Below are 13168 nucleotides of genomic sequence, written 5' to 3'. Positions count from 1 at the left end.
ATCTCCAGCAGACACACGCCCTCCCTCTCTTGTTCTTTGGGAATGCTTACACACAAGCACGCTTCATTGCAGCTGTGGTGGCCACTGTGTGGCACTCTATTTAGTGTGCGTGTATGTGTGTCGTTGCGTGTGGCCTCATATGAAACTACTGCATATTTGAGTTAATAAATTTTTCTTGTTTTTACTGTACCCAGCCTCCACCACCCATGGCGAACCTTGTAGAGTGAGAGGTCCCTGGGTGGCAATGGAGATGGGTGGTCCCTCCATAGGGCTTTAATTAGGTTACACCAGCCACCCTAATGAGTCTAAACCACTGAAGTCACACACGCAAGACACACGTGCACACGCACAATAATGCTGCATACATCTGGTAACCCATTTCCACTGACTGCTGCTTTAGCTGTGGTATTTGTGAATGCAGCCAGTGTAACTGTAGGTCTGGATTTAATATGAACATGTGATAATGATTGATCCAAGCACTGGGCTTACAGTGAGCACATTTACCATGATGCTTTGTTTCAAAGCAAATTACAATTTGGAGAGAACACAAATGAGCAGTTGAGGGTTTCCAAACAGTAGTCCGAGGTGTTAGCCACTTAGCAACACGCTATGCTTTTAAATGTATTTACATTACCCTTCATGGCACACCATAGCACAAGAGTTTGCTGCATATCATAAAACACTTAAGGGATAATATTTAGTTAGCTAGTTTCACTATGATGAGTGTAAGAAGGTATGGCTAATAAATTATAACCAGGATTTATTACTACATTTTCAGCAGACATGTGTCCCATGTATTGTCAGAACATATCTAGTGTAGATCCTTTCATAAATCTAATTTCTGTTCTTAATGTTATATACAGCAATAGTGGCTCAGACGGTAGAAAGAAGCTTAAATGCCTGCACTGCCAGACTGTCATTGTTGGAGTCTTGAACAAGGTTAGACAATTTTTTTCACTGCTCAGATCAGTTGTGAATTTCTTTGGATAAAAGCATCTGTCAAATCAAAAGCCCTGCAACAATGCAATTCTGTAGGAGTTTAGCCTTGATGGTTAGGTCTGTATTTAAGCTATAATATTCTCTTCTCTGTTGCTGAGCAGAAGAAAAATAACAAAATTGTTGGAATGTCAGAAAGAACATAATAGCAAAAGTGTACAACATATTAATGCCCTTGTTCTAATGTGTTTTCATTTCTCTAGTGCCTATACAGGTATTGTGTGTAAAGGTTGGTTTGGGTTTCTGTAGAGTTTCTGTAGGAAGGGTTTCTGGATATGTTTATTTTTCTTTTCTAGAAGGAGTCTGTAGTGTTACCTTGTAGTAGTCAGGTGTCAGGTTGAAAATGTTCAGGACAGAGGGCCTGAACATTTCATTTCTCTCCGTGAAATGACAAGCAGTTTATTTTTTACTTCACACGTGAAAGCGAATAGAAGACATTGGTGAAATACAGCTTTTATAGCTGTTATAACACAAAGGATAACAGGAACTTGTAATGTGGATGTTCTATAAAGCTAATGTAACTGTCAATGAATCAGATGATTGACTTGCTGTTGTTTAAACAAGAAATTGTTAGCACTGATAAGCATAAGATGTAAAATTGCTTCAGGATGTAGAAAGGCCCAATTTTGGTAAGATAAAGGTGTGACACCACCCCACTGCTGATTAGTATTATATAACAGCACGATGTATTCCTTATGAAAGCTATGACACAGTCCCATATAAGCACACAGAAATTGGGAATTTTGGTACAATCAGAATGAACGTCTAATTTGCGCTAGTGGGATCTTGCAGAAGTAGCATTAATATGTTAGCATTGCTGGTTGTTGGCATGAATAAAGTGAGGAAGGTTAGAACTTTAAATATTAACTGCTTTAACTTCTAGCACGTTTAGATTCCATTTATTTCGCTCTGATTGTTAGATTTTTTTTTTGTTGTTGTTATAGGCAACTATACAGAGAGAGACCACACTAATTACTGTTTAAGGAAACTCTCCTCGTTCACACATGCCAATAGTTTCGAGGACTTTCAGAAATCACATGACAACCAGACAGATCCCTGCCCCCGCATGCAAAATGCAGTCTGCATGGCTGTGCCCCAACACCAGAGCAGACAATAGCAGCTGTTTCTGCTGACAGCACCCTGCAAAAGTTTCTTATGACAGTCCCAGACCTTAGATCTTTATGGAAATAGATTAGTATGTTAAAGTGAGTCAGTGAGAGAAAGAAGCATGGAGAAGCCTGGTATATATTCAGGAAGTGCAAAGGACATTAAGCTGTTAGTAAAACAATAACATTAGTGTGTGTGAGTGGCACACCATAATAGGAATTATGCTCACATTTTTGCAACACAAGAGCAGGCTAAATAAACTAAATACCTCAAACACATGACCTCCTACACCACATACTGTGTCTGGTTTTTCTCGTTGGTTTCAATTTCAATTTCAGAGTATTTCATTAGTGTGACAAGAAATCTATCAGCGCTTCCACGTGGTAAAAAAAGCACTTAAATGCCAATGGATAGGAAATTATTATAATTTTTCTTTTTCAGTTTTACTGCTTTCTTGGCAACTTGTATTGGCAAAATCACACCGTACATGTCTGAATGTTAGAACTAATAAAGAAAAAAGAACAACGGTAGTCTTAAGTGTTAAAAGCATATGAATCTCTTGAGCAATGTAAAAACAGATGAAGGAAAACCACATAATTATAATCTCGCTTGTCTCTCCAGAACATGTTGAAGGGGAGTGGATTAGACACCCTGACGCCATCACAGTCATAGGTGTCTGTAGTGGGAGGAGCTTCCAGCCCTCTCAGTCAATCGGCACCACTGTTTTAGCTGTGGGGATGTGTGTTTGATTTTAGGTGTGTGCTTTGGATTATTGACTTCCTTCCTTGCTTGATCCTTCATCCTCTCTCTATCACGCAGATCCCCTTGAAAGCCAGCTTGTGTGTTTATAAAAAGAAAGGAAAAAAAAAACGCATCTTTGAGCTTGAGTGTCAAATTTAGTCTGAATTATATGAAGCTGGAATAGAATTTCCAGTCATTTGTCATGCAATAAAAATGTCCAGTATTTCGGACTTGCACGAGCAGTATTAAAATCATCCTGTAACAGTATAAAGCTGCTCTGCGTTTAAAACCCCCATCAGCTCGGTGTTCTCTCAGGGTGTTATACATGTGCAATAATGTGTGTTTTGGGGGCATGAGACTTAATGTGCATTCATAAACAGAAATTGTAAATCCACACACTCGAACATAAATTGTGTATATAAGGTACGAAAAGCCTCTACTGAGTGAAGGAGAGGTGTTGGGCACAATCGCCCACTTTGGCAGAGAGGGAGCAGCTGCATGTGGTTTGTGTTTGTATATATGTCCAAAACTGCTCGCTTTCTTACTCCTCTTTCTTTCTGTCATTATTGCCTTGTTGGGTGACCCCACACCCAAAAGTTATCAAAACAACTGACCATTAGAGACTTAGACACACACACACACACACACACACACACACACACACACACAAAATGCCATATTCATCTTCCACATATAGTAACTCTTTGTGTCCTTGTTAAGAGATTCCAGATGCTCACACATGCATGTGCCTGTCTACCTCTCCGGGTGTATTTAAACCTTTAGTGGATTCAGATGTACGTGTGTGTGTGTGTGTGTGTGTGTGTGTGTGTGTGTGTGTGTGTGTGTGTGTGTAGTGGCTGTTGCTGTCTGACTCAGCTGATTAAGTGCATTTAATAGGGTTTGTGGGCCAGATCGAGTTTAGGCAGGTTTAAGACTTTACATTGAACTGTGTTGATGCAAACAGGATCTGAAGATGTGTGTATTACCGGATGTGTATCTGCCACATTTTTCAACATCAATGCTGTTTGATTATTCATGATCCGAGTGTTTTTTTATTTTCAGCGCACTTTTAAAGTTGGAACTAAGAAGCCTGGATGTGTGCTATGTTTGATCAGTTACATACACGGTGTGCAATTTTTTATTAGATTTATTTTATTTGAAAGCTATGCAGACATGTGTACTCTAATTACTGTACATACACTTCTGTGTAGACGGATTACACAGGTTAGCAGTAGCAGCTGCATCAAACTGAATCCAACGTTAATGAATTAATTTTAAATCGAACAAAATGAAGTATTAAAAGTTACCATTAATAAGTCCCGTCCCTGTACCTCATTAGCATTTAATGGTCATCAAGTAAAATTCAACCTTATTGAAATCACTGTGCAAAGTGGTATTATAGGTAACGATGTTAGCTTTTCCGCTGACAAGCCATTACAGCGTTGCTGCACCCTGAATAATGCACGATATATAGAGTTGTAAACAGAAAGTCTATAAAAATCAAGTGTTAGCAAAATCTGCTTTTGCGTGCTCTCCTGTCTGCATGTTTTCTGCCTAATCATCGCTCATTCTCTGTTTTATCCTTCATCACCACTCCTAATCACTCACTCACGCACAGAGCTTCTCCACATGCTTACTCCAGGGTCGGAGGGTAAAGGCCAAGCATTAGAGAGAAGCAGAGAAGACATGAAAAGCCAGCTACTGCTGAGGTCAAAAGGGTCGTCCCATCCTGTCACGCTTCAGCACGTGCCCCAAGCAGGTGTCCTAGCAACCCGGCCTTAAATGTTTGCAGAGTAAATATATAACCATTTTACACACAAACTGACATTTTGGATCATGTCCAATTGCAGATTTCCCAGAGACATTTTATATATGTATTAAGGTTGTAACGGTTTATTTCTTACCTCAACAATCATATAGTTATAAATATACATTATATCTTATATTTTATTGTAGGCACTTTACCTATATGCCTTTTAAAGAAAGCAGTCGTATCATTATTTTCATGAGATGACTCATGAGTTTTCAGCATTCTGCCTTATGGAGAAAGGTTAAGCGCTAATCATTGGGTTGGTAGAATGCTTTTTACATGAGGTGTGGCATATATTATTTGTAGAAATATTTGTACGTTAGTTAAATAGATGTTGAGTTGAAGCAATAAATCATTTGCTAGCAGTTTAACATCAACACAAGACAAAGAAAAGTGCAGAAATGTGCATTCCTCAAATGTTACAATGCACTCCTCCTTCTCTCACAGCTCTTTTTTCTATCTTGTGATGCTTTAACAGCGTTGCACATAGAGGTTGATGCCTCATTAAAGGATTAAATGATCGTTTGCTATACATATAGTAATGCTCCACCGTTATTGCATTTAAGAAAGAAAACTAGACAAGTGAATTACAAAACTGTTCAGCAGGTTGTGGCTTTGAGGACAAAATGCATCATGAATGGAAAGCAGTTCAGTGCATGATATCTTACAAAGTCACTAGTGGTAACAAGGGGAAGTTAAGCCTGTTTGTCTACGGCCATGTTTTTGAAGTGAGAGGAAACCCATAAGACTGAAGTGCAAGATGGAACCAGGAACCCCTTTAGATGGCAATATTGATCACTGCAGCATTGTAAAGCCCTCATGCTATACAGTTGGCTAGCTTTTTTTTTTTCGCTTTTCGCAAGCAGTCAGCTGATTGGGCCCTTAGAAGTTACTTGCATCACCATAGCAACTAAAGCAAAAGAGTAGTAGAAAAGCCTAGAAAGAAAGAACATGCAGAAAAACATATTTTATACCCTGCCTTGTGCCTTAAACCAATAGAAATGTGTTGTAACGTTGGCCTACTAATATTTATTAATCTGCCAGGCATATTATGGTTGAACTTTAAACTGGTAATAACAGAAAATACATGATACTCATGATATACATGATCAAGACTGATGGTTACATCGTATTACAGCTGTGTGTATGCTTTTAACCAAAAGCAGCAGGAAGTATTTGCTTTTCCTTTACTGGTCCGGATGTTTAAATCTGTTTTGGAGTCACTGTGTGGAACTTCTAGCTGGATTCGGAGCTATATGTTTACCAGTATCAAATAGGCATTTCGGTTTTTTGTAATCCTTCTTCTTTGATGTAGAAGTCTACACACAACATTGATCCAATGGACTCAGACTTCAAAGCATTTAGAGGATGCAGAAGATTTTTCCCTGATTAAGTGGGAATTTTCATCACCTTAAGAGAGTGGTGAGGAGAAAGGCAAGACATGGCAAGATTATATAGATGAATGGATAAAGGGATGCATGGATAAATATATTTGTAAACGTATGTGTGTGTCCACTTTGTGCTTCTTGCTGTGACAGTTTTATCATGTCGGGAGCAGAAATGGCAAGGCTAAAAATATCCCGTAAACCCGTTCACCCCCAACCCCGCCCTGTGCTCCGGATAAACTCTCCAGCCCTGTCGTGGATCGCTCCACCCTCTCGTTAAATGCAAGCTGTTCCTGCTGCACATTCCACATAGTGGAGCAAACCATCATGCTGCCAAAATAGGGTGAGGACATTACTTTCAGCCCCTAAACAAAGGATGCACATTCCTAAACAAAAAAAATTGAGTGGTGGAAACGGAACAATAATGTAATTGAATATTCATTTTTTTGTGTATGTGTGCATGCTTATACACAGGCATGCGTGTGTGCGTGTGTGCGTGTGTGTGTGTGTGTGTGTGTGTGTGTGTGTGTGTGTGTGTGTTTGTGTGTGTTTGGCCAGCTGTGCAGCATGCATGTGTACATTCTCCAGGCTGAGCAGAAAGGGGGGGCGCTTGAAAAACACCAGCCAAATTCCTCTCTCCTCATGAACACGTACAGAGCACTAATACCCACACTGTGCAAAACATCTCAGAAGCTTTGCTATTCTGTGTGTGTGTGTGTGTGTGTGTGTGTGTGTGTGTGTGTGTGTGTGTGTGTGTGTGTGAGAGCAATCGAGGGAGATCTTGTTGTGGAGATTGTTAATTAAAGCAACATACAGCCACAGTGATGCTATTATGCCATAATGTCACCCCACTCTGTCCCTCTAGTCTGAACAGGAAGTGGTGCTGATCCTGGTTTTTCACCTCATGAGAAGGGTCACACATCTATACTTTCAGTTCTGCAGTATGTGGTGTGAGAGGTGGGAAAGTAAAGTTCATAACAAATAATTCAGGCAAATATGAAACTTCAGTATTCAGTATTTTGCCAAATGTGGGCAATAAACCAGCACATTTGATAGGACTTTAGTGTTAAAATAGTCAATACTGTGTTTGACTAGGAAGTAGTAAGTCAGAACTCAGAATTGCACCTTTTCTATTTCTGTGTTCAAGCTACAATGTGGTAAAATCATTGCTTTCATGTTTATCTTATGTTAATAATAATTATCTGGCCAGAGACACTATTTGGATAAAGGTTTGTGGACACCTTCTTCCTCAGTCTGTTGCCACTATGTTAAAAGCACACAGTTGTGGAGAATTTGTAGCATTACTTTTAGAATGACAATGTGCCTGTGCACAAAATAAGCAGCTGCGTGGCTTGGAGTTTGGAGTGGGGGAACTCAAGTGTCCTGCTCCAAACCCTGACATCAACCCCACTGTACACGTTTGGGATTTACTGGTATGCACCCCAGCCTTCTTCACCCAACTTCAGTGTCTGACCTTACTGATGCTCTTGTGGCTGAATGAGCACACATCCTTACAGCCATACTCCAAAATTTAGCAGATCCTTCACAAAAGAATAAAAGTTATGATAAGGTCAAAGGAGCTTCAAATTCAGGCTTGAGATACTCAAAAAGATCTTGAGTGTGCTGATTAGAAGTCCACAACTTTTGGACCTATAGTGTAACTAATATCTTTTGTATAATGATTAAATGAAAGCAAATATTTGTATATACTTCATAACTTAAGAGAAAAAAAAGTGCTTTATTGTTAACAGGTTGATAAGATGTCACTTCCTGAATTTGGTACTGAGGAGACCTTCCTGACTTTTTGAGTCGAGGTGGCGTTTTCTGTGGCGTTCATAGTCAAAGTTTTCAAACTACTCAATTATAAGCTTTAGTTAATGCATCATAACAGCATACAGCCCTTCAGTTTAACTATTAACATAAGCAAAATGTCTCTCACCATGTACCTGGATGCTGAAATGTAATGTGGGCAGCCATCTTGGATAATCCATTTCCCCCTCACAGTGTGATATTCTATTATCCTATTGAACACCACCATTGACTGGTAAATGTTTTGTCCTGATCATGGTTGCTGTAGGCCGACGGCTAACCCTGGCAACACTGGGTTTAAGGTGGAAAATACGCCCTGGATGAGATATCAGTCCATCACTGAGTACACTGCACATTCACACACTCATTCATAATTTATAAATCCCCACTGTTTTTTTTTTCTGGGAAATGAGAGGAAACGTTTATTAATACAAACTTTGTATTGTAATAGCTTATTCATATCATTTGAAGTATATGGAAATTAGAAATAATGTATTTGTCCAAATAATGCTTTATACTAATTATGTCTGATCTAATTAACTACAATTACAGTTAAAGTTAATGATAAATGACACTAAATCCATTGCTTTAGGGTTAATTATGTGTGTGTTGGTTTGTGCGTCATTTAATTTATTTTAACTGTGCTGACTGTTCTTGTCCAATAGTGTTATATTTATCTGCATCTATAAGATAATTGTATCTGAGTTTTGTTTGTGTGTGTGTGTGTGTGTGTGTGTGTGTGTGTGTGTGTGTGTGTGTGTGTGTGTGTGTGTTTGTTTAAGTACAGGGTTTAGGGCCTCTGGTCATCTGCACACACTCCCAGCTGTAATCAGGAGGAGTATAGAAGTGCTCTTTATGACTGTGACTGACCGTAGATAATGACAGCTCTGCACAACCTTCACAAACTGTGTGTGTGTGTGTGTGTGTGTGTGTGTGTGTGTGTGTGTGTGTGTGTGTGTGTGTGTGTGTGTGTTTGGCATGGTGGATCTTTCTGGTCAAATGGTTTTCATGTGTTTGTTAACAGATTGTGTATCCTGTAATTGCAGGGCCAGGAAGGAGCCACTCCCATACAGGAAGAAGACAACAGACCACTGGTAGGTAAGAGGAGACCTTTTTGTGTTTGTGGTTGTGTGTGTGTGTGTGTGTGTGTGTGTGTGTGTGTGTGTGTGTGTGTGTGTGTGTGTGTGTGTGTGTGTGTTCGAGTGCATCATTGCATTAATAGATTATCGATGCACTCACAACCAAGTTGGATAACGGAAATGTGCAGCGGGACACTTGATATAACACACACTCACACACACACTTTTGTTTGGATGTTATAGTTCTTCTGCTACACACAAAACAGATGGGTTGAAGTATCAGATTTTGATAAATGTGAAACACAAGGGCTGTAGCTATCGATTTTTTTTTTTAGTAAAAAGGTATTCCACCGATTATTCTAACGATCAATTGAGTAATCGGATAAGAAGTACTTTTTCTTTATTAAAGAGCAATACAAAATATACAGGAGAAAATTAGACTGGTGTTTTAAAATGAACAAGAATACAACATTTAATTGGTGAAATTGTGTACAAGAATATCTGTGAAAACTAAACCCATTTAATGCATATCAAAATGCAAATACAAAAAAAAACAACTATAAATAAAAAAAAAAAGAAATAAAAAAATATTAATTTATTTTAGATTACTCTTAAAAAAGTCATGCACTGTACAGTGTTTTCTTTGTTTTAGTTTCTAATAATCCCAAACTTTGTGTCGTTGTCTTTGGCCTTTGGCTTGAATCCTATGGACGCCTGTTTCCGTCACATGAAAAAGTTCTTGTCCTTTTTTTTTTTTTTTTTTTTTTTTTTTTAAATGCCATTCTGACTTATTTCACGCAACTTTACTTCTCGTTAACATCCAACATTTTTGGTGCATCCACCAGTGACCATGTTGTCGGCCCGAAGTTTGAAGCTGTTGGTGTATAAACGAGGCTCCTCTGCTTGATCTTGTTAGACAGAGTTCTCTCCAGGGTTTAGAGGCTTAGTTTGATATCATGCGATTCTATTGATTGTAGCCGATTTCATGTTCAACGCGTAAAGCTTTCTGGCACTACAGAGGGGGTGATGCTGCCAGATTGGCAAGAAAAAAAGGCGGAATTGTGAGAAATAAAGTTCAAATTGCGAGAAAAAAGAAGGAAGTAGGCTTTCATGTGAATGTTCTCGCCCCCCGCTGTTTTCTCCCTATTCCTCCTTTTTTATTCTGCAGCGTCTCCTGTGTTACCTGTCCAGAGCGTTTCAGAGTTTAGCGGGTGGTGTGTCAGTAATAATGGTCTGTGGGGAAACACAATGCTCCGTGTGTAGTTAAATGGACTAAACCCAGCACTGAGGCAAATAATTAGCAAATAATATATTCAGTATATTGAACTCGATTGTTTTAAGCTACATGGTCAGGAACTGCTTGCTGACAATGGCAGTCACAAAAACCCAGGTGGATAATTTGGCAATTCCAAAGTATTGTGCAGTGAACCATAAAACAATCTAATTTTCTAAATAATCCTTTTACAAATTGGGTCTAAATATGCACATGTCCGATATTGATGTTGATACTCAAACATGTTCTTTTGGAGCGATAACTCCAAGCGATAAATGTTAGTATACTCTGTATATTAAAAAGCTGAGCTTTTATCAAATAAATTGTGTGTGTATATATATATGTGTCAATTCAATTGTGATACGGCTTATGAAGATGTTATAAACATGTTATTGTTGTGTGGACATGTGGGGAAATGAATGATGTTTTGGTGAAATTTTAGTCACAGAAAAACACATCTGCAGAATTAATGTTTAACTGTGAGCCTCAAATAAAAGACACTGTATAAAGCTACGGCTTCTGTAAGAGACGTCTCTTTCCAGCACTAATTGGGCACAGCTGTAGCTTGTTAAACATTAATTGCCAATTAATCAGAACTGAGAAATAAAAGAAAAGCAGAAGCGATGTGAGGTGCAGAGTGAGAGAAATGTATTTTCTTTGGGGAATAGGAAAAAGCATGCTTCCTGTCCTTACACCTCTACTTCCATGCTTATACGCCCCTATTTCTATTACTTCTACTTGTCTGGATAGAGCCGAGTTTGTTGGGTATATTTTGTTGGGTTAACATTGGTTACAACACATCATGTTATATGGTAGTAAGACATCACCGAGCACCTTGACTCTCCTTCAATCATACACACACCCTCACTGTATATGCAAATACTGTTGCTCTTGTACCACCCCCTTTTTTGTTCAAAGTTATTTAGAGGACATTGTTTAAACCTGTTCCATGTTTCCATTATAACTGCACTGTTATTCGTTACATTTGTGAATTTCTTAATGAACAGACAAAAAGTAAAAGTAAGCATGAAGGAGTTTTGATCTTTTACTTGAAAATGTTTAGTGACTCATGTGTTTGTACCAACACACAGTAACACATTAATCGGTGTTCAACAGTGTCTTGTGTAACCACTGTTTATATATATTTTTCTTGGCAGTGCACAATTTCAGCAACACAAAGAGCAGAAAGTAAATAAGGAATGAATGAATTAATTTATTTATAAATTGATCTTATCAAAGTAAGTATTAGCAGTGACTTAACAAATCCAAATCACAGCAACACAGCCAGACTGGCCTGCTTTTGCAACTGGCTGTTTTGTCCTGTTGATCCAACTACGCTCAAGTCTTTAATTCCTATCCGTTTTTCTGCTGCATTTAACTTACATTGGATGTGGGAAATTGGAGAACGGATTCCTTCAAACCGTGATTAGTTTTTTTCCTCCATGAACAGCAAAGCGTTTAGTCAGTGTTTGGGACCCTGTACTTGTAAATTTTCGGCACTAAGTGCAGGTTCGAACATGGTATAAGGCACATCATAATCTATGTTCAGAGGTGATTTGGGATACATAAGACCACATCATATTTGTAATACCAAGTCAAATTACACTGAATGTATCATCATAGACATATATGACATTAGTATAATATGACAGAGAAGGAAGCAACTGCTTCTCCTAACTTCTGTCATCTTCTTAACACTCTTATATAATTTCTGTTAACAGACCATGCCATAAAAAAGTTTGAAGCGGCTGGAAGCTGTGCATGAGGTACAACTCGTATGACATTTCTGGCAGCTTATCAATATAAAAGAAGGCTGATATAATAGATGTGTGACGGCATTTTTTTCCAGTGAGAAACCATGAAATCTAGGCACAAGTAGTCACGGGCATTCGGAATGCCAAGTGTGACCAGCCATGAGTCTCAGCTGTCTGCTTGGGATCAGATCATTCAAAATGGATGTTGATATGTCTGGGTAATATGTTCTTGGATGCTGCTTAGGACTGATGCTGTGTGCCACCATCTTGATTTCTCCATCTTGCTGACCTCATTGAAATATAGTATATAAGTATATAAAATACTATAGTACAGTATATTAAGTACTACAGTGTATAGCTTTCTTTCGGCTTCTCCTGTTAGGTTGCCACAGCGGATCCTCCGCACGTTTGATTTGGCATATGCTTTTACGCTGCATGCCCTTCCTAACGCAACCCTCCCCAATTTATCCGGGCTTGGGACCGGCACTGAGAGTGGCTGGGGATGGTTCCCTGACCGGGGATCGAACCCGGGCCGCAGTGGTGAGAGTACTTCAGTCTCATGTTTGGAGTTGGAGAAGCCGAACTTTGCGCGTACACAACGGACGATTGGTAACAGTAGCTGCTCAAGCCCACGAGAGACAAACTGCAAAGTGAAATGAGAGAACTGACGCTTGCTAGTGTGAACACAGGGTAACACAGCACTCGTGTCACTGGATTGTAGTGTGTCTCATTTGTTAAGTGCTTTGGATAAAAGCAAATTAAATGTTTAAAAAAAAGTGTTAACTGTGAGATCTTTTCATGTGTCATCAGTTCAGGAATGCTGACAAATCTACTAGGAATTGAATTAATACAATGGGAATTACATACAGTGTAGTTCAGCATCACAGTGGTCTTCGTTATGTGTTAGTCTGTCTCACCCCATTCCCCAACTCACCCCCAACACACACACACACACACACACACACACACACACACACACACACACACACCAACCAAGTCTTCAGTTTCCTTGTTGAATTGTAGTTAACAGCTGTTCTGAAAGTAGAAGATAATAATGCTAATGATGATGGTCTGTGGGGGGGGGGGTGTCAAATAGCTATTTTCTGTCTCTCTGTCTGAGTCAGAGCTTTGTGATTTGTTTCTTTGTATTATTTATAAAGCTGGTAATGATTTCACACACTTGTCTGTGTATGTATGAGTACATTAAAAGAGCT

At 39.0% G+C, this 13168-nt stretch overlaps 1 protein-coding gene across 2 annotated transcripts in view; it reads left to right on the top strand.

Moving 5' to 3' along the window:
• kdm6ba (lysine (K)-specific demethylase 6B, a) overlaps positions 1 to 13168 on the top strand; it is a 74157-nt gene that overhangs the window by 23064 nt on the left and 37925 nt on the right. The window contains exon 3 of one of the 2 annotated variants that reach the window (XM_046850868.1): positions 8895 to 8942. The gene's annotated coding sequence lies outside the window, so the exon portion shown is untranslated. Of the gene's footprint in view, positions 1 to 8894; positions 8947 to 13168 lie in introns of both variants that reach the window. The other variant, XM_046850867.1, reaches the window with a different exon arrangement.

Source organism: Silurus meridionalis, chromosome 6 (genome assembly GCF_014805685.1).
Source record: "Silurus meridionalis isolate SWU-2019-XX chromosome 6, ASM1480568v1, whole genome shotgun sequence".
In the NCBI taxonomy this organism is placed as follows: Eukaryota; Metazoa; Chordata; class Actinopteri; order Siluriformes; family Siluridae; genus Silurus; species Silurus meridionalis.
The sequence above is the reverse complement of the archived record's forward strand: the minus strand, read 5'-3'. Positions and strand labels throughout refer to the sequence as shown.